Genomic DNA, 21802 nt, shown 5'->3' with positions numbered 1-21802 from the left:
GAGCCGCTGCCGATGGAAGCGGTGATGGCCGATGGAAAGGCGCAGCGGGGAAGAGCAGTTCTAAGCGGAACTCGAAAATTGCGCGAAGTAAACGCGAGCTTGATGAAAGCATCTAAAAAGGCGCTAAACAAACTTCACGAAAAACACCACACCTTTGCGAGGGAACCATTTATCTCGAGCGACCTCTCTTAAATCCGTTTTTTTTCAACCAGTTCCTCCCATCATGACATCGGCCATTTTGACTCGTTCCTCCTATGAGACCCGCGACGTCGGTGGGAGTGGAGCACGCGGGGGCATAGTGCGTGGCGACACGGGGCAGAAAAGTCGCGCTAAGGGTTGCCCATACGGGCAAGTAGCGGCCCGGTCGCTGTCGGTTGCTCATAGTGATGGGATGTTTAAGGAGAAGCGCCCGCTCTCTCTAAGCTCTTGCTGCCTTCTCATCCTCCTCTCTTAATAAGTCGTGTTTGTATCGTGCCTGCATTTTTTTCTCTTTATTTCCCTGAAATTCAGCCTTCGGGCTGCGCTCGAACACCTTTTCTTTGGTTCCCTCGGGGAAGTAACTCGATTTTGCTCCTTAAGCTAATTAGGAGCTAAGTTCGGTGCCAGATTTGTTTCTTTCCTTCTCTAAATGAGAAAGCGGGAAAGAAAAGCAAGACCAATAAGGCTCCGACCTCCTCCATGGTGCCCATGTCCAACACTTAGCGTAGCAGCCACCGCATGCTTCTTCACCCATTTCCTCGTGTTGAAGAGGCTGCAGGGTAATGTTAAAATGGGGAGTGAACGGGTTGCAAGGAGGAATATGCCTCGCCTCCGATTTCACGCGGCAGCAGTGCTGCTAAAACGGACTCCTTGGTTTTCTACCGCTTCAGACCACGCTTGTTCTCTCTCATACAGACCGACCGAGCAGCGGAATTACCGCCACTCCACCAATCTTCTTTCACCCTGTCTGAGGCCCTCTCCACCCGTACCTTCGTTTACTTTTTTTAATTGCGAAAGCAATACTACGCGGAAGCAATACTACGCGAAAGCAATACTACGCGAAAGCAATACTACGCGAAAGCAATACTATGCTAGGTTTTGAGCCTTCAGCGTGGTCCAGGCGGTAGTCACGTTTGATCTTTAGACAGCCTCCAGTTTGTTGACGCGGGGAGGCGCTCGCGTCTGTGACGTCATACCGAGGTGAAATCTGAGCTACTAAGTCGGTTCGCCAGCGCGGTCCCAGCGGTAACCACGGAGCGTCGCAAATCCGAGGCAGTAAGAGAGGGGACTGCGCTCATTTCAAGGAAAGGAAAGGCATCTTACCACTCTGTGGTTTAGTGAACACCTCAATAACAGTTTAGGCTAATTCCGGCGTTAATTGATGCCCACTGACAAAGACAGCGTTGTCGACTGCGTTGATTTGGAGGAAAGGAAAGACGCGTTACCAACTCTGTGGTTTAGCGGACACCTCAATAGCACTTTAAGCTAATTCCGGCGTTCCGTGCAGCACTCAGGCTTTCGCCTTTGCTCAAATACATCAATATCATTAGGGACAGAGAGACTCCTCTCCCTCTCGATTGGAAATCGGCTCTCGTGACCTTCATACCGAAGGCCGGCAAACCTATCGATGTGGAGAACCTTCGCCCCATCTCCCTCAGGTCTTGTGTCGGCAAGCTGATGGAGACGATGGTGCGCGACAGACTCTCCGATTATCTCGAAACTCAGCACATTTTCGCGGACACTATGCTCGGTTTTCGTCCTCACAAGTCAGCACAGGATATACTTCTTCAGCTCCACCACGACATTTTAGATCCTGTCGAATGTCCCCACAACGACAAGGTGGTCCTGGCCTTGGATCTTAAAGGCGCATTCGACAACATCAATCATGAAGTAATCCTGGACCACCTCAGTAACACCAACTGTGGGCACAAAACATTACATTACATAAATCAATTTCTTACAGACCGTCAAGCCTCTATACGCATACAAGATGCGGAACACAGGCCATACACCATCGGCTCGAGGGAAACACCTCAAGGCGCGGTCCTGTCTCCCCTGCTCTTCAATTTGGCAATGCGCTTCGTCTTCCACCCAAATTGTCTTCTCTGCCCGGGAAACATCACGCTCTTTATGCGGATGACATTACAATCTGGGCCACGCAAGGTAGCCTGGGCCACATGGAGTCCTGCCTGCAAGCAGCGGCGACTCTAGTCGACGACTACGCGACCTACTACAGACTCCAGGGCGCCCCAGCTAAATCAGAATTTGTGCACTTACGTCCTTCCTCTCGGGACACAACTCCGCTGCGCAACAGTCTCACCTCGGGACCGATCCGGGAGGCCAAGGAGATCCGCGTCCTTGGCCTCGTCATACACCACCAACGCAGAGTCGACACCACCCTAGCCAAACTTCGCACGGTGGGAGACTAGGTGGGCCGAATGGTCCGCCGGATCTCCAAAAGCGGGGCGGATTACGAAGCAAGGATGCACTGCGGCTTACCCACGCTTTCGCAACGAGTAGAATCCTCTACTCAACTCCCTACTTGCACGTGCCCAAACACGATGATCAACAACTGGAGGTCATCCTGCGGAAAGTCATCAGGCGGGCTCTCGACCTCCTGGTCGCCACGTCCAACCAGGGACTTCTGGCCTTGGGCGTGGTGAACACATTCCGGGAGCTTCGAGAAGCCCTCTTAGTCAACCAATGCACGCGTCTTGCACAGACCACGTCCGGTCGCCACCTCTTGGACCGGCTACACATCAAACACGACTACCACACTGAGGAAAGGGAGAGAGTGCCAGAACCCGGGCGACGCGCCCTCCGGGTCCGACCGCTTCCCCGCAACATGTCCAGAGAAGACCATAGCGGTCGTCGCCAGGCGCGCGCGGAAGCGTTAGCGCGATACTATGGTAACCAAGAACACGTGTATTACGTGGACGTTGCCGGCCCACACCACGAGGGGTGGTACACGGCCGCAGTCGTACACAACACAAACACAGTTAACGGGCTCATTTTCAAAGCCTACAAAGCAACACACGCGGAGGATATTGCCATTGCTCTAGCTCTCACGAATCCCAAGTCAAAACACATCACCGACTTGCGAGGGGCCTGTCGGAACTAGGAGTTGGGCTGGGCTCCCCCACTTGCCTGGTGCATACTGGAATATAGCTGTCGATCTGAAGACCCAACTCCACGCAACCTAATTTGGGCCCCCGGTCACCAGGGACTCCAGGGAAACGAACAGGCGGATCAGGCTGCCCGCGCACTCTCTCCGCGGGCTATCTCCTTGTCCTTGGAAGGGTACTCCCAATCAGACAATCTGGCCATTACATTCAAACAAATCACCTGATTACTACAAGGAGGAGCACCGGCGCTACCCTGCCCCTTGTAAGGGTCTGGATCGCGCTGACGAGCGCCTCCTCATCAAAATTTTCACTAACACTTTACTGTGCCCGGCGGTGCTTAAACATTTCAATACATCCTTTGATGGCGCGTGCCAGTTCTGTGGAGAGGTGGCTGACACCTTTCACATGGTTTGGGCGTGTCAATCTAACCCGTCTATCCCCCCCAACCCCATCCCCACCAGAGAGGATGGGAGGCGGCCCTGCTCGGCTGTCAAGACCTAAAGAGTCAAAAGGCCTTGGTTCAACGGACGCGGGCGGCGTTGCTTGCCAATGGGGCCCCGGAATAGCGGCTACACCTAGTACTGTGAGGGGAAAGGGCCAATAGGGTCCTACCCCAATCACCTTTCTGTAAAAATTTTATTGCCCATAAATGTTTTTCACCACCACCACCACCGCCTTTGACTACTTTAGTCGCTAAAGTTGCTCGTAATTTGCTATGGCAACCTTCCTGGCTTAAACAAGCTAAGCCTCTGCCAATTTTTTGTTTCTCCGCTTTATATCCCTTGCCACCCCGCCGTCAAACTCCAAACAGTTGCGCTCAGTGATGCTAATAGTAGCCGCGCCCGTTCTATGCTTCCTTCTCTTTTTTTTTTGTTTTTGCATCGTAATTCTTCTCTATCGCGGCAGCGCTCACTACGAAATTCGTAGGCATATTGAATAAATTGTTTTAGTCACTGCGGGGTTGATATAGCAACGATTTGCATTAAAATAATTTAGAGCTAAGCTGAGCGGCTTGCCGCATTAATCTGCATGAGCTGATTAACATTAGCAACCGCAGGGTTTCGAGTGGTAGGAGGCTCCTGTAATCCCGTCTTATGATTGTCCGCAGCCAGGTCACGAACGCTGCGGCCAGCTTTCCCATTTATCGCGCGTGCCATTTTCAGGGACTGTTAAGCGCTCACAGCAACGCAGCGCACTGCTGAGAGCCGTAGTAGCCTTCAGCGTGGCGCGGCTGCCCAAGCGGCTTCGGTTACGGGCTCGGTCGACAGATTCGAACCGCCGGGTGCGACCTACTGCCGCCGCCTCGGTTCGGAGGCAGCTGGCAAGAAGGGGCGCTCCGAAGTGCTTTCAAGGACACGCAGTCGTCAAGGCAAGGTCTTAAGCGAACGTATACGGCTTAGGGAAAACCCAAACCGTAAGGTGTATCATGGAAGTCTAACCAAGGATTTAGAAAATATTTGGAGTACAGGAGCTGGGTGAAACCAACGAGGTATTGTTTCCTGTCCTGTGGCTTTCATCGCAGTATTTTTGAATTCCGCTTAATTAGTTCGTTTGATTCAAGCATTATGCAGAATAATTAGAGTACGTTTTGCTAAGCTGTAGGACGGGTTAAGAGAGAATCGTTATGGCTTTTTTCAGCAGCGTTGCACCCAGGGGGGTGCTTTTTTTCTGCGGGATTTAAGCCCACGAGATATAAAAAACCCATGATACGGTTTTAACGTAGTTAAATCGAGCAGGCGTGCAGAAGCATGTGTTCAGACTGGTTGGCTCAAGGTTTGCATTGCTGGATCGTTGGCGCCTCTCAGGTTGAGTTTTGATCGAGGTTAAGCTGATCTGGTCTGTTCGAGCCGCAGATGCCACTTAATGAAGACGGCGATGTGCAATGCAGAACACGATAGCCAGTTGCAGTTTAACTCGAGGCGAGATCTCATGCTGTCGCAGCAGCCGATCTCGCCTCCAGTTAAACTGCAACTCACTCTCGTGTTGTGCATTGCACATCGCCGTCTTCATCGAGTTGCATTTGCGGCGTGAACAGGCCAGATGTGTTATTAGAGAGTTTTAGTATAGCGTTAGCGTGATAGCGGACCTAAGGGAAATTACGTTAGCGTGTCGCAAGCAACTTATCCCCACAGACAGTTTTAGTACATCGTTTTGAAAACGTTAAATGCCATCTGCTTGACATAGATGCGAACGGTCCTTCTAAAATGGTCGACACTGCCGCTAACTTGTCAAAGTATAATATTTACGAGTTTAATAAACGAATTATAATTGCAGCGCTTCTTTTCGTCTGGAAAATGAAGCCGAAATTGAAATAAAATGAAATAAAAAACGTAAAACAGTGGCGCCATCTAATCAAGGCAGTGCTAACTACAAGCCGTTCGAGCAAGAATATTTGCCATGACATGACGTCTAATGTTAAAAAAACTTTTGTATAATTAATATAAACTCGCTTTACATCATTTAAGTCTATAAACCACCGCGAAAAAGCTCCAAATCTATTTTTGTTTCGTTCCGGACGTTTTTGCTAGGTTTCGGCTGCGTTTCGGGCAGTTGCAGACCGTTGCAGTGCAGCTTGAGGTCCCATTAGGCTTGCGCGCTCCGGAATCGAGGCGTATCTCAAAAACTGAGCTGACTGGCAGCTTAAACTTTGTCGTCGAAGCAAGGTAAGTCATAGCGAGAAGCAACAACACCAGTAGTTGCCGGTAAACATGCCGACCGGAATCACCGGGACTGCTGAATCGGCTGAAGCGGGCGGCTCTTGCTTGGAGGAACGCCGCCATGTTTTCACGCTAAGGGCGCTAAAGCCGCAACTGCCGCAGCGCTAACTTCTGAAAATTGCGTCCGTACGCTAACGCTATTTCCCTGTTAGCGGTCTGCGCATGCGCACTCTGGACCCGCTATTCCGCTATGCACGCAATTACGCAAAGCCCGCAATACTAAAACTCTCTATTAATTAGCAATATCGATAGAATAATTAAGTAGCTGACGAGTTCGACATAAATTTATACAGTACAAAATGTAATGTGTAGAATAATTAAGTAGCTGTAGAGTTCTACACAAATTTATGCAGTAGCCAATGTAATCCGAACGTTAATGAGAGAGGCTGCAGCGCACAGAACTGGGACATCCCGTCAACAACGGAAGAGGAATTATAGAAAGCCTTAGGAGCAATGCACAGGGGCAAAGCAGAGTGTGAAGATGATGCAACAGCAGATCCCTTTAAAGGACGGAGGCGAGATTGGGCTAGAAAAATTGGCCACCCTGTATACGCAATGCCTCACGACCTCCAGCGTACCAGAAGTTTGAAAGAACGCTAACATTATCTTAAATCAAACAAGGTGAGGTAAAGGACTTGAAAAATTACGGAAATACTTCTGCTTGGGGCAGCTAGTCGCCGCTGATCCGCATCATGGAGGTAACTGGAAGAATAAGAATGGTGTTAAGCGCATATGGCGTGTTCTTTCAGATCATGAGTGGCAGTTTACAAACACCCCTGAAGAGAAACGTATACAACAGCTGTCTCTTGATGGTCATCAATCACCTACGGGGCAGAAACGTGGAGGCTAACGAAAAGGGTTCAGCTCAAGTTAAGGACAACGCAGTGATAGGTGTAACTTTAAGAGACCGGAAGCTGGTAGAGTGGGTGAGGGATCAAACACGGGTTAATGACACCCTAGTCGAAATCAAGAGGAAGAAATGGGCTTCAGCAGGGCGCGCAGAGCAAATGCATTATAACCACTGATCCTTAAGGGTAACGGAGTGGATTCGAAGAGAAGGCAAGCGTGTATCAGGGGGCGGTAGAAAGTTAGGTGGGCGAATGAGGTTAAGAAGTTTGCAGGGTTACGGGGGCCGCAACTGGCAAAGGACAGGGTTAATTGGAGAGACATGGGAGAGGCCTTTTCCCTGCAGTGGGCATAGTCAGGCTGATGGTGATGATGACGATGGCGTAGTCACGCTGATGATGATTCGGAGGCATTGACTTTTCCGGCATAGTATTTCCAGGGTTGAATAGTATTCACCAGAAAACCGGTGAATTTTCTTAACTAGTAATGTGGTTGACTAATTTGCCATAATAACTTTTTAACGACTACAGTAAAGAGCCTGTTTGCAATTAGAGATTTGTAACCGGTCGTTTGTCATAGCCATACCGGTTATTAGAATTTCGAAAACGCGATTACCCTCGGCGCTGTGGCTGAACAAAATGTGGCTATTTCCACTAGTTACTTCACTGGAGGGGTTTCTTTTACTGCGTGCTCACCAAAGTGCATGTATTTTGGCCCGATGTAGCCATATTTGCTCAGCCACAGCGCCGAAGGTAATTGCGTTGTCAAGAATCTAAAAACTGGTATGGCTAGTACTAACGACTAGCTACAAATATGCGCACCTCTGTAGTAGTTCAAAGGTTATTTAACAGGAAATAAGTTGATCAGCTTACTGGATAAGATGATTTAAAGGTTTCCCGGTGTCCGCCAACTCTGCCAATACTATGCCCCAAAAGCCATATTTTTACCTCAAAAATTCTATTTTTGAAAAGCACTTAAAGTCTTTCGTGAAAGTCTCTTAGTATGGTGTTTATAAGTTGAATTCACTTAACTTGCTCCAATGTAGTATTTGCGCTAAACATTCCCCACAGAATCTTCGACATGACGGTACTGCAAGATGCATTTGTGCCGGTGACACATTGTGAAGCAGGCATCGTCGATTGGAAACAGACGAAACGCGCTAACGCGGCTGCGTGGCTTTCGGTACAGTGCGCTCTTATTAAAGCCCGATTGCTTTCATAGGCGTCCAAAAGTATCATGAGAAAATTCACTGAGCAAACTACACTGGCGCTAAACTAACGCAACGTGCGCTTGGGACTCCCGTTCCTTTCGTTGACCTTTTTGTGCCCACACTGACAAGGTAAGTTTTTCTGTTGACTAGAGACCAAAGAAAATTCCGTTGAAAAGCGCCACAAATTATGCGTTGTTCTGCGCAAGCGAAGTCAGACAGCGATGCCCCGTAGATAAACATTTTTTACCTGTCTAAGGTCGTGTGGTCGCCTAAGTCGCACTATTAATGATGACATAAGGATAGCTCGAAAGATTGTTTGATTTTATAAAAATAAAAGCTTGTAATGACAAGAGACATAATGAAATAAAATTGGGCAAGCTCCGCACCCGGTCGCGATTCCTGGACGAGCTTCTAAGGAAGACAGTGTTGTATGCATTTTGTCAGAGATTCAAAAGAGAACTACGAAGGTTATCTTGTCGGACATGCGCAGAACTTTCTGTCACTGCGCGGCGTTCGCTAATGTCGTCTGTATCACGACGCAACGGCTGTAGAAATGAAACTGAAGATGAGACAAAAGCCCAGAAAAGCTAGACTAGCGGTCGGTGCGACCAGCTCCACTCCCTGATTACATAACAAACCCTGCACCAGCGGCGCGCGGCCGCCGGTCTGCACGCCAGCCATAACTGCAAATAAAAAGGGAGAAAGTGGTCAAGTGGTAGAGGATGAGGGACAAGAGTCAGAGCAAGCTTCACGTCTTGAAAAATCTGCCTCGCCAAACCCTCGTGCTTTAATCAGCTATTCAATTCATATCCGCTGGAATTGCGGCTCGCACCAGCCTTGCACCGGCGAAGGACTGTTTAATTATACGCCTCAGTGCGCATTAGCATCACTGACGCCTCTCCTTTGTTATGCGGTAAGCAGAGCCCCCAGCCCTCTTTCCTCCCTTTTGCCCTTGATCCCTTGATGAGACATCACTGACGCTGACTACAAGGTGGAGAGCGCGCGAGATCGTTCGGTGCTCATGCGGTATATGACGCGGCTCGGAAACGCGCGCAGCGTAGTGACTATTTTTTACATCTTTTCAGGTAGTCCTTCTCACGCCATCTGTAGAACACAAATCAAGAGTGATGCTGTTTTGGTTCAGGGAGCAAACATAGCTTTCACGATTCCAATCAAAATAGATTCCGCACTTTCCCTCTAGCTGCCCTACACAATAGGACTGAAACTGCGGATCAGAGATTTTGTCTCCGCACAAGCGGGAGGACGTTGAAGACAAGAAACATCGATTTCATTTTGCTAGTTCGAAATTTCGACTGAAATAATAGTAGCATACTCTTTCGCATAGCTCCGGTAAAGATGTGAAGGTTCGCCGTCAGTCTATGACAAAACAAAATACATACTGTAATATATTTTCTGCGTTAAGAAAGACAGCGAAGAAGGAATATACCAATTTCTCTGCGGGAGAAGGGGAAACATCTTGACATTTTATTGAAGTTGTCAGAAATCAGTGCACCAGAATTGGTGGCTCTCATCATATGCGTTATGTGAGCATTGTTATTACTGCTAATACATATGTAAACAGGCACCCATACCTTCAGTGTGTCAGCTGGCATTGGCTGGCTGGGATTGTAAGTCATGCTATAAGACCGCAGGAGACAAAAGGAATGTGGTTGAAGTCAGCAGCAAGGGTTGGGCTTATGCGCTCTCTCATACCATAAAAAGGCTGCAATCTTAGACTTCACACACAAAATTCGAAGCACAAACAAACCATATGATTTCATTTATGTGAGTAAAAGAGATACCTTCTAGCAACTTTCACCTGTAGGCTTTGAGCGACACATGATTTAAGGGGAGATGTTGGTCTTGGAATGAACATTTTAATTTTTAAAGTTATCCTAATGAAATTAGGTGCATTTTTTTTCTTTATTGCCTGACTTTGGCGCTTGACATTGCACAACAAAAATACACATAACGCTATATACATACGACACTGTCGTGGGCAGCCAGCACGAGACTGGCTTCGTCAGCTTAAAATTCCCATATGTCTATATTGAGAGCCATATGTCTATTCTTCCTGTTCTCCGAAACACAGTCAGTTTCGGTGCGCCTGAATCAGATCCCATATTATAGAAAAATAACTAAAGCCTAAATAGGTAAGTCCTTAGGGGTCGTTAAGAAACTTTATTTCTACATTTTTTTGGTTTCGATTATAAGAAAGCAGCAGCCAAAGAGCTGCCATGTGGATCTCGGCTAATTTATTGTTATTGAAGTACATCATAATATAAATTATTCAATATTTTCGATGTGCCACATTTATGTGATGGAACTGAGTGGAAATAAAACATCCCCGAGGAAAGAGAGCATTACTTCGGGCGGCAAGTTTAAAATTTATTCGCATCAAGATGTGAAAGAGAGCTCAGACAAAGAACGCTTACTAAATGTTGGGCACCGAACATGACCGTGAGATTATCGGGTCGCTCCTGGATACTAACTGCATATACAAAACGTTTCAAGTATAGGCACCTTGCCTTAACTTACGCCGCGAGTTCTTAACGCTGTCATCTTTACCCACTCTCAAAAGTTCGCAGGAAAGAGTAACTGGGAGCTTTGACCGGCGGAAGAAGCTTTGCGTGCCATGATTACGTATTGTCGTCAGTCTCCTTGAACACTGGTGTGTTTAAGACGGGTTTAGCGAAAAAAGCCGCAAATGGATCCTTTTAGTATTAAGTTACACACAAAAAAAACTTACGCTTCTCAATTTTTTTTTTCTTTTCAGGCGCTTATATGCAACATTTTAGGCCTGCATTCGCTGACGATGTCGATGCGAATTTATCGGCCGAGTGTTCGCCTCCAGAATTCGCCGCACAAAGGTGTTCGCATTTCTGCCATTCAAGAAGTAGTTCCTCGAGCAAAAACACGCCTAGTGTTGTAGCCTTGGGCAGCGAGTGATCGAATATTTAAAGAAACTATACAAACTTCAACGCTTCAGCTGCCTTCTCGCTTTTGGTTGCGCCAACTGCGGCCTGTATTCCTTATGTTCTCTTCGCACCACCCCAGCGCTGCTTATACAGCCGTTGCCTTTCCACTTTCTCAGCAAGCCTCTCTGCTCGGCTCCTTTTGCAGCGGCGTGGTACCAACGCTTGTCTTTTCGTAGCCCACTCTATCTAAAGAACAAGTTATAAAGGAATATGTCGGAAGAAATTTTTCAATCCGTCTGAGCACCGGCGGCGGAACTTCTCCGTCACTTCTGGGTACATTTTTTGCCATGCAGGCGTCGTCTTGAAGCAGCCTTCGTTTACAGCCTTTCGCCATTCGCTGCTCGTAATCTTTCTTCTTCGGCTGACGGGCTCTTTTCAAGCCCAGAGCCCTCGTATACAGCCGGGTAAAATAAGTCAGCGACGAAGGAGTGCATTGCCGTCTCTATGTTTACGCCTCACACTTGCCAGGCTAGATTCTAGCGTGAAATAGGGCACAAGACAGGCGAGAGAGAAGCGGCACAGCCATTTCATCATCCGCATAGGTCAGCACGAAAACGATGTTGATAGATTGACCATGCCGAAACTGGATAAACGGATAAAAACATTGACTTTGGCAGCAACAGCGGCAGCTGATTCACTTCAGTTAAAGCCGAGCTCGGAGCTTAGGCGTCACTTTCGGGCTACTAAACTGAGGCAGTGAACACTTGAGAGAAACAAGACGTTCTGACCTTCTTTACGCGTAGTTAGAGCCAGGTGAAAAAAAACGAAGGTCTCGTGTTTGTTCCCTGATTCCAGCGTGGAAACGCGTGGCTGTCGTTCCCATTTCATTGTACTTGCAAAGCTGACCTACTGATTAGCTCGGCTGATTAGAGAGGCGCACGACAAAATAATTTCTATTTTATCGACGGCTCATTTCCCGCATTGAATACATAGCCCCAAATCCAAATTCCATTTCCCACCTTCCTTCATAGTATTTGAATGGCGACGTTCGTAACACTAGACGTTGCTCATTTACATGTATATAGCAGAAAGATGTCACCCCGTATCTCACACTCTTAGAAAAGGAGGCAATGAAAAGGTACTAGATACTGCTTTTACTACTTTTCCTTCCGTCTTACTACCTTTTTAGTGACTCGGAAGAATAAGTAGTATCCGTAATTGCTATCATTTGGTGTGCGATAGCCTACTTGACCAGAATATTCGAGCATTCAGAAATGAACACTACAGCTACAGACAGGATTGCTGCTTGACATCATATGTTTCCTTTTTTCCAGATAGCAATTTGTAGCAGCCAGTTACAGCAAATAGAGCTGGCCATGATTAAACGAAAAAAAACAACCTCCGCCCTCATGCTTTCCAAAAACACCTCTATATTCATTTGAATATTGTTTAACGAAAATAAGCATATGATAAGTCAACTATAATTGCATAGTACTGCGTGATAAGGGCACGCAGTTCGCCATTTCTCTAGTGACTAAACCCGGGATTTCACACGACATGCATATGTTTAAAGGCTCACAAAATCCTGTTGGTGAAGCTCATGATAGCAACATTAGAATGTTTTCTTACAAAACATAGCAACTTTAATACAAAAGCGACTGGTTTTCCGGAACGCCATCTGTGTTTCGTGTACGGAGTATATTTTTTTTCCCCTAATCTGTTAGCTTCGGGGGCCACAAACTGGCTGGGGTCACAGCTTTTCAGGTCACTACTCTTAATATCACAGGCTTGCCGAATCGAGGGCCGCAGTACCAGTTAAAACACCTATTTTAAAGGTTTAGCGTGAATGTAACTGCATCTAAGGAAACTCAGATGGCTACGCATGAGAATACGGATAGTCCTCTTGGGGTGTTCCTACCGCGATATAATATTATCATCAGTCATTCGAAGTGCTTGTCTGCACGGTGCAAGCATTTTTGAGCAATACAATTGATATGAATGATCTGTCGCATTTGTTTCATGATGAGGGCCGGCTCACTTCTTTTGACCGCACCCTTTCGTATCAGCAATGGGGTATTATTTGTGTGTATGCGCCTGTGAAGCAGGAGGATAGAAAAGTGTTGTGGCGAAATCTACATTGACCAAGAGCTTGCGATTTCGCTGTGGCGGTGCTCCGAGAATGCACAGAAACCATCCTTGAGCCGTCGCCTAGCAACGGCTGCAGCTGGCGGACGCCGAAGCGCGCTTGCCACGCGATTTGGCATGACATCACACCGCGCACCGTCGCCGTTTGGTATGACGTCACGCCGCTTGCCTCATCGTTGCGCTCACCTCTGCTCGTTTCGCCAGCTCTGACGCATGCCTGATAACATGTCGGAGGATTGACCAAGCTATGCCTTAGCTTTCGCTGCGTATATCCTGGCACAGCCGAGCTGAGCCACTGCCAATTTTATTCCGTAAGCATTAGTAAGCCAGGCTTCGAGCCGCCGCGTAGCTCCCGGCGGTGGCCACGGTTGGCCTTTAGACACAGCGAGGTCAAACAAGTGGCGGCGTCGCCATAGCAACCGTTTCCTCCACTCTTCACCAGACGCCAGGACCACTACTACTTCAAAAAACTGTGGCGAGGCTGGGAATCAAATCAGGGCCTATGGTATCCGAGGCGGAGACCCTCCCACTCCGCCACTAAGGCTCAGGGTTTGAGTATAAATAAAGGCTAATGTGGTGAATGCATGGGTCTCATAAATAGAATAAAAGCAATAAAAAAATTACAACAAGAAAAGAGTAGGTAAAGAATAAAAAATAAAAGCAGCAAAAATAACAAATAAAATAAAAATAAGAAAAGAAACAGAAATGACAACAAATAAAACCAAGCAAATTATCAAAAATAGTAGCAACACTAGTGAGCCAGGTTTCGAGCCGTCGCGTAGCTCCCGGAGGTGGCCACCTTTAGCCGCAGCGAGGTCAAAGAGATGGAGCGCCGTTGCCATAGCAACCAGAGCTAAACCTCAGCTAATTTATTTTTTTCTTGTCAATGGGAAACCCCTTGCACACGGATCGGGAAATTTTACTGTTGGAGATTTCAATTGTTTGTAACCATGATGATCGATCAGTATATCACGTATGTTATGACGTCAGTTCTGCTGTTCTCCCCGACTTAGTTTGTAAGTACGACCTTGTTGCCATTGGCCGACTAAAAAGCGATAGATTACATGCATTTTCAATCTTCATCGAATGCTTGACTTGGCAGATTTTTCTGCTGGCACATTAGCTGCTGTGCATGGATATTTGATGACGCTGACATTTTTTAGTGGCCACTGCTGGTGCCTGTTCAGGTAGGACCGTACAGTCGACGCCTTCTCCAACCTCGTTGGCTGTTACGGAAGCTAAATTATTCTGTCCTCCAGGAAAAATTAATCAGTGCGCTGAAGCAACTTGCTTTAAAGATAGATTGGCATGCGCATATCTCTTAGTATTTCAAAAGTGGGGCTTTTAAACAGGAGGTTACGAATAATTTTAATGAAGCATCGTCACGGATCACATTTTCGAAGCGGCTTCACCTTCGTGAATCGAAGCGCACCCTGAACGAATTGCATGAGTTGGCACGAATTGCTCCAGGTTCGGATCTTTATTACAATACCAATATTGGTTTATGGTTGGTTTATGCGGTTTAACGTGCCAAAGGTACTCAGGCTATGTGAGACGCTGTAGTGAAGGGCTACGGAAAATTCGACCACCTTGGGTTCTTTAACGTGCACTGACATCGCATGGAGCACGGGTTTCTAGAATTTTGACTCCATCGAAATTCAACCGCCGCGGCCGGGATCGAACCCGCGTCTTTCGGGTCAGCAGCCGAGCACCATAACCACTGAGCAACCGCGGCGCCACATCAAAAACATTAATGCGCAGTTACATGAGCTTAGCGCAGAAAAATATCAGGGTGCCCTGGTTAAGCCGCGAACAAGGAGGTTCGTTAATGAGCAACATTCTGGCGGCGCGCTTAACGCTGAAAGGCAGGCTGCTGTTTCTATGAATGTTTTAGGAAATCGTTGCAGAAGTGATGCGTACACTGGCACACCAGGCATTCATGGTGCTTTCTTTAAGTATTATACGCGGCGCTTTGGTGGTAGTAGTAGGCCAATCCGTGGGATCGATTTCGGTCACTTAAAAGAGGCATTTCTTCGTCTTGAAGATGAGAAGCGTGCTGTCGTTGAGGGATCTATTTAGCTGAGGTCAAGCCGGTAATTTTTTCTCTACAGGGTCGGAAGTCTTTTGGCCCGGATGGTCTAAGTATTGAGTTCTATTAAGCGTTTATGCATATCTTACCACCTGCCTTGTTGGGGATTTTGAATGCAGCTTATGACATGGGCTTTTCGCCTCCGCGTTCTACACTAGCCGCACCATACTAATTCTGAAAAGCACTGACGCAGATCAGTTGAAAATGGTTTAAGGGTATCGTCCAATATCGTCCGGTGTCCTTATGCAGCATAAATTATAAAATATTTGCATAGGTTCTTTCTTCTCGGCTGCAGCTTGCGGCATTACATTTATTCGGGCTGCGCCAAGTGTGCGGAATTAAAGGCCATTGTATCCAAAACCGTATCCATATTGCATACTCTGTATTAGGAACAGTGTCAGATGAGGCCTGTCAAGTGGCTCTTATGCAGGCTGATGTGGAAAAAGCTTTTGATAAGGTGCGTAACGATTTTTTGTTTGCTGTACCAGAGAGTGTAAACATTAACGATGCATTGCTTAAAATCAAAGAACTACGTCATAAAGCGGCCCCTTCAAGAATAATTGTTAGTGAAAAGTTTACCTAAACTCATCCATTTCAAACACCTCTTCGACAGGGTTGCCTGTTAACGCCCTTGTTATGCGCTTTGTATCTTGAGCACCTTTGTCGTACTATCATCGGAATCACAGCAATTCGTGGCTTCTCTCCATCGCAATGTGAAATTCAGATTTTTTCTTATACTTATGACGTTGCCTTTTTATGTTTGATAAAAAGAGTGTGCTGGAGGTTTTGTGAGTAATTGAGTAGTTCTGTGATAGTCCGGGTGCGTCTCTTAACCTTCATAAGTCAAAGGGGTTCTGTGTACAAAGCCAACCTTTTTTTTCGGGATATCACGTTTAACTTTGTAGATTTACAGTATTTGGGTGTTCCCTTGCACGAGTATTGTAATAGAAAACTTCACTGGGAAGCCCAGATCTTGCTAGTTAGACGTCAAACCAAGGCTTGAATGGACAGGGAGCTGTCTGTATGTCCACGAGAACAAGTTTCCAATACCTTCTTGGTTTCAAAGCTCATTTATTTTTTGCAGGTGTTGCATTGAGCAAAGACAAGACTACAGGCAATGCACAGAATCCTTGTTACTTTTGCGTGGCGCTCTCATTGGGCGCCTCTGCTCCGAGATAACTTGTGTTTCCCTCAGTAGACAGGTGGAGCTTATCTTCAGCACTTGTTTGTTAATCAGATTCTTTCAAGGCTTTTTAAAACAACAAACCATCCGTTCCTCCTAGATGTCACTTGCTTATTCTGTTGGCGCCCATTGGCCATTGGAGGGAGGAACCTTTGCGGGGTTTTGTTAAAGAAGTCGCTGACACATCCCATTTTCACACTCCATGGTTCTCCTTAGAATTCCTGTGCAGTCTATTCCGAGGACAGATGAACAGATTCCGATTGAGGCGTTGTTTTCTGTACTGATATATTGACAGCCTATACCTCTCCTTCCTAGGCAACAGTCTATTGTAGTGGGTATAACGGATATGTGTGCAATCGGCTGCAAAGACTCTTTGTTACACTTCACACGTCAACCGTACCTGTCCCAACCTGGCTTAGGAAAAAGGGACTCTGAACTGGTCTACTGTAGCTTGTGTTATCAGCCAGAAACTACTGCTCATTGCCTTGGGTTTTGGCGTGATGCCGTGTTTTTTAGGGGGGGAGGGGGGGGGGGGGGAGTGGGCATTCTGCCACGAATTTTCAAAAAGGACATTGAAGTTACGCCTTATAAGATTTTTGCCTACATTGGAAAGTTCTAAAGTTCCATGTGATCTTTTAGTGCTCATGAAACTGTTTACCACATGGAAAAGCCGCATTACAGATCGGCGCGCAGAGCCGCCATGTTCACCGAGGTCGGTGTTCAGAAAACAGTGTGCTGTGACGCGGGGGGTATATGCGGCTCAGGATCGAACTCATGCCTGGCTGTCTTTACTCGATGCATATGTCTGTCCCCGCAATGTGGATGCGAAGGGATGGGAGGGTGCGGGTGTGATTTTGTGCGATGTGTTTCGGGATGTGACCTGGTTAAGTCGGGCATGAAGCCTGTCAGGGTGGGTGTACTTGCAATAAAGAACAAAAGTCGGTTTGGTGGCCTAGTGAGATATGCGCTCGGTTCCCAGTCCAGAGGTCATGAGTTCGAATCTGCGCAATTTTATCGTTATTTACCTTACTTTCTGTCCTTGTGTGCGATTAGTTGTGTCACTAACTATACCATCAGAAAAAAGTCTAGGAATATTGCTTCAGGAGCGATTTTTTTCTGAAACCGTTACTGATAGTAGTTACTCTTACTACCAGCACTCATTATCTATGTGACAAGCAGGTATTATCCTGAAAGATATTAACAATGACTGCCATTTGTCAAGAGTGGACGGCGACATCCAGGCGACTACATTCAGGTGAAACGATATGCAACTAATGCTCACTCTGTTCGATATTTGAACTTTGCATTGCTGCCTGGCACGAGAGATAATCATGATTACCTCCGAGCAGCCTCTGTTCTTTACGAAACGAACGCCTCTCGTGCTGGGTTCTAACTAGCCATGTCTGATACAACGTGCAGTTGCGTTTGACCAGTAAATTTTAAAATTAGTTACTGAATACGTGCCGCGCATTAGGCTAGAGTTACATTCTTCACTGCGAATACAACCCAGACCACCTTCACTTTTCACGCCCTTTGCTTTGCCAAATTATATAGAGACACTATTGCCAGATTTAGTTTTGAGGCCGAATGGGCACTTAGAACATATGCGGTCACAAATTAGGCTCCCCAAATCGCTCGAGGCGCGCTTTGTAGTGGCAACTAAGGAGCCGGATCATTGGGATTGCTGGCCGTTCATAAATTCGGCGTATTTTGGCGACATGTGCACGCAGTAAGTTAGGATCTGTCTATGAGGTCACTGCTGCGAGATCAGTGAAAAGACTCCCGTTGCTTTCATTCATTTTGTGAAAAATCGTTCACGACAAAACTTCAGAGGGACCCAGGGATCAAGCTGCTCGAGTCCACAAATTTTGTGAGACCACCAGCTGTGAAGTTTTCACTTCTTTGTGTCTGCTAGTTCCCTCCTTTGTTTCCGCGGTTGGTTTCAGCATTTATCACAGCTATGCAATTCTGGATCGGTACTTCTGAAGCATGCTGAAGCCGTGAGAGAGAAAAATAACTTTCTATAGTCTCTATTTGCAGAGCACGCCGACGCTAATCTACTCGCTCCGATGCGGAAGCTTTAATGAAGGCGATGCTTCCGTTAGCTCGAAGAAAAAAATATTGAGGCGGTGAAGGAAGTTCTAGAAGAGAGATGTTAAAAGCGTGCACTGCACGCATCAAAGCTGACGACGAAATATCTTTTCATCTCAGTGCGCAAACTCTAGATCGCTTCCAGAAATAAAGGCACGAAGTTATTCACGTACGTCGTTACCACGGTTCCCTCCAGATTCTGGACAATTAACTGCGAAGTATATACCGCAATAGGCAGCGTCTCAGTCAGCGCTTATTACGGGGGTCGGACCAGAACGAGTAACGAGGGCGATGGTTCTGAGCGCAGCTGACGCTTTTGTGTTGAGAACAGATTTGAAGCATGAGTTCGATAGCGTGCCCTAATAGAACCTTCTACATGTAATGCGGTGAAATCGAAAATAGAAAGTAACAACGAAACTGTATTATAGGGCTCGTGTATAAGTTGTACAGGAACACTACAGCCCCAAAGAAAGCCCGGGACTTCTAGTCGTGAAGCGTGCAAAGTGCACGGCGGTAGCCGCTCGTACTTTTGTTCATTTTGCAAAAACTGAAGAGCGCTTGCAGGCTCGCACAAAGCGGCTTGCAGAAGGACTCTATTCGTCAACGTGTGTGCGGTGGGGAAGGCGGAAGAACGGGGGAGACAGGCAGGGTCGAAGCGAAGTTGAGGATCCTATACTAATGGCACGACGCCCCGCGGAAAGGGCAATCGAAAAACCATTAAGGATAGTTTGTTTCTGCGAGACCCCGACTGAAACCCCCGCTAACAACTCCTGGCGCTCTCAGCCGAGAGGAAGGATGCTGCTTTCCCCGTCTCTGCTCGACACTGCTGTTCCGACGAACTGCTGCCTATCCTTCAAAACGACAGCGTTCTTCGCTGTATTTCTGTTCTTTTTCTTCTTCACATCAGTTTTCAATTATCCATAAGTTTCACAGAACCTTACGGTGTCACCTCCATCCTCATTCTCTCCTTTATAACCAATTGGCTTTCCGTCGAGTGAATGCCAAGAAATGTCTCCCACACTTTCCGTATCCCCCGGACACCTCTTATGCGCTCCTCTCCTGATTGCCTTTTGTCTCACTCCTTCATCATGGAGTACGTTACAGCTATGAGAGTTTCTGAGCGCAGGAAAAACGAACTATTCGGTTGCATACTCTGCTCATACGAGCTTTAACATGTCGGGGCACGAAGTGTTGAAATTTTTGCCATGGCGGCAGGCTCGAATGTAATGCATGGCAGTAAACTATCAGTGCACTGCGCCAACGATACCTCTGGTGTCGTACCAGATGCTAGTGCACGGGCAGGTCGTTGAGAACAAAAATATAGGGAGGCTAAAGGGAGAACAGGCGCCGTTCTGTAGGCCTTTTTTTCAAAGGAAATTTCTGCGCACAACTGACGAAACGTAATCAGACGGATTTGTTTCTGTTTTTTCTCTCTGTTGTGGCTCAGACGGTGAGCGGTGTGACTGCATTTGCGCGGCACTGCGCAGCCTAAAAAAATGAATGCGGGACTTCCTCTGCCTTTTCATGCCACGCCTCATTTCGAACCCTCTGAGCAGATGCATTCAAATTCCTTTATTTCGGAAAGCATGCGCATACAAGCGTATTCGATGTTCATGCCGATTAATGGGAATGCCCAACACTTTTTTTTAACCGCTACGAGAGAATTCATTCCAAAGGAGCAGCCAGTTTGGCATGACTGGTATTTGAGCGAGATGACATGCGCCTGACATGCCATCCTTTTTTAGCTAAATACTCTGAGAACAAAAGATTTTTATTGCGATAGCAATACTACACCAGGTCTAACCGCTCGTCGCGTGGTCCATCGACCCCCTGCTCCTCGAGCAGCCGTCGCCGCGCCTAACAGATGGTGTGACGTCAGCCCCTCCGTTACTATGGCGATGAGTGACGTAAGCTTGCTCTCTCCACCGCAGCCAGGAGCAGCCGGTCGTGCCACGCTCCTCGACGAGTGTCGCCATGGAAATCACCGACGAAGAGTCTGTATCTGAATATAGTTGCTCTACTGCTCCTCAACAATTAAGTCTAAGGCGACAGCCAAGCACACTAGGAAGAATGCAAGAAAGGGCCCAATGCAGAAGAAATATGCCCAAGAAGTACTTTGATTTGGGCTAGTTGGTTCATATCTTAAAAGTAGTTCGGACGGCGCGAAAACAACAGAGACAAAGGAGACACGAACTCAACAGGACGGGCGCCAACCCGAGACTGGCAAGTAGATACGGCAATAAGGTTGGTACACGTAAGGACGGGGTCGTACAGAAACTTGAATAGAGGAAATATGCTCAAGAAGTACTTTGATTTGGGCTAGTTGGTTCATATCTTGAAAGTAGTTCGGACGGCGCGAAAACAACAAAGACAAAGGAGACACGAACACAACAGGACGGGCGCCAACCCGAGACTGGCAAGTAGATACGGCAATAAGGTTGGTACACGTAATGACGGGGTCGGTACAGAAACTTGAATAGAGGAAAGGGCCCAAAGCAGAAGAAATATGCTCAAGAAGTACTTTGATTTGGGCTAGTTGGTCCTGTACCGACCCCGTCATTACGTGTACCAACCTTATTACCGTGTTATTGGCGTTGGCGTTGACCACGTTTTACACTCCGATCATTTTAAGGAAAGTAAGTGCACATAATGACTCCCTGGGTCAGTTTACGACTGAATGGTGCTTATAGGTACGTGTGGGGATGAGAGAGATGTGGACTGCAGGCATTGAAAAGGTTGTTCCAGAAACGCGGCGCTGAAGCCATAGGCCATCGGCGTTCATTGGCGTTGGTTTTGTCAACGTTCTACACTCCAATCATTTTAAGAAAAGAAAGGCGAGCGCGCGCGGCGAGGCACGCCAGCTGTGCGTAGTGACGTCACCACTCCCCCCCCCCCCCCCTTTTTTTTACGGTTACAACAAATCGAGTTCTTCCCGTAAAACCATGGCAGCTCGAGGTAACCACCATTGAGATGGTTCCCGGGGTTACTACATTTAGGTCACGCACTCCGCTCCCGCCATTCTCCCCATCCACCTCAACCGTGCTGCCTCCATCCTCTAGTCACCCTCCGACAAGTTCCCGCGGCAACCCATCTCCGGCTGCGCATTCTTATGCTTCCCCATACCTTGCTGCATCAACTTTTATCACCCGTTGCCATTCACGCTCCACTTGCGCATTCCACACATTCGCCGTAACCTCCTACTCCCCCATTAATAATTATTCGTTTTGTTCGGGGGGTAAAAATCCTTCTGTAACGCATTACTCTTCTCTCTGTCGCCGCGGTGGCTCAGTGGCTATGGTGCTCGGCTGCTGGCCCGAAAGACGCGGGTTCGATCCCGGCCGCGGTGGCTGAATTTCTTCGGAGGAGAAATTCGAGGCCCGTGTACTGTGCGATGTCAGTGCACGTTAAAGAACCCCAGGTGGTCGAAATTTCCGGAGCCCTCCACTACGGCGTCTCTCATAGCCTTAGTCGCTTTGGGACGTTAAACCCCATAAACCAA

This window comes from Amblyomma mixtum, chromosome 6, assembly GCF_055824585.1.
Source record: "Amblyomma mixtum isolate Tamu chromosome 6, ASM5582458v1, whole genome shotgun sequence".
NCBI classification, from domain to species: domain Eukaryota; kingdom Metazoa; phylum Arthropoda; class Arachnida; order Ixodida; family Ixodidae; genus Amblyomma; species Amblyomma mixtum.
The sequence above is the reverse complement of the archived record's forward strand: the minus strand, read 5'-3'. Positions refer to the sequence as shown.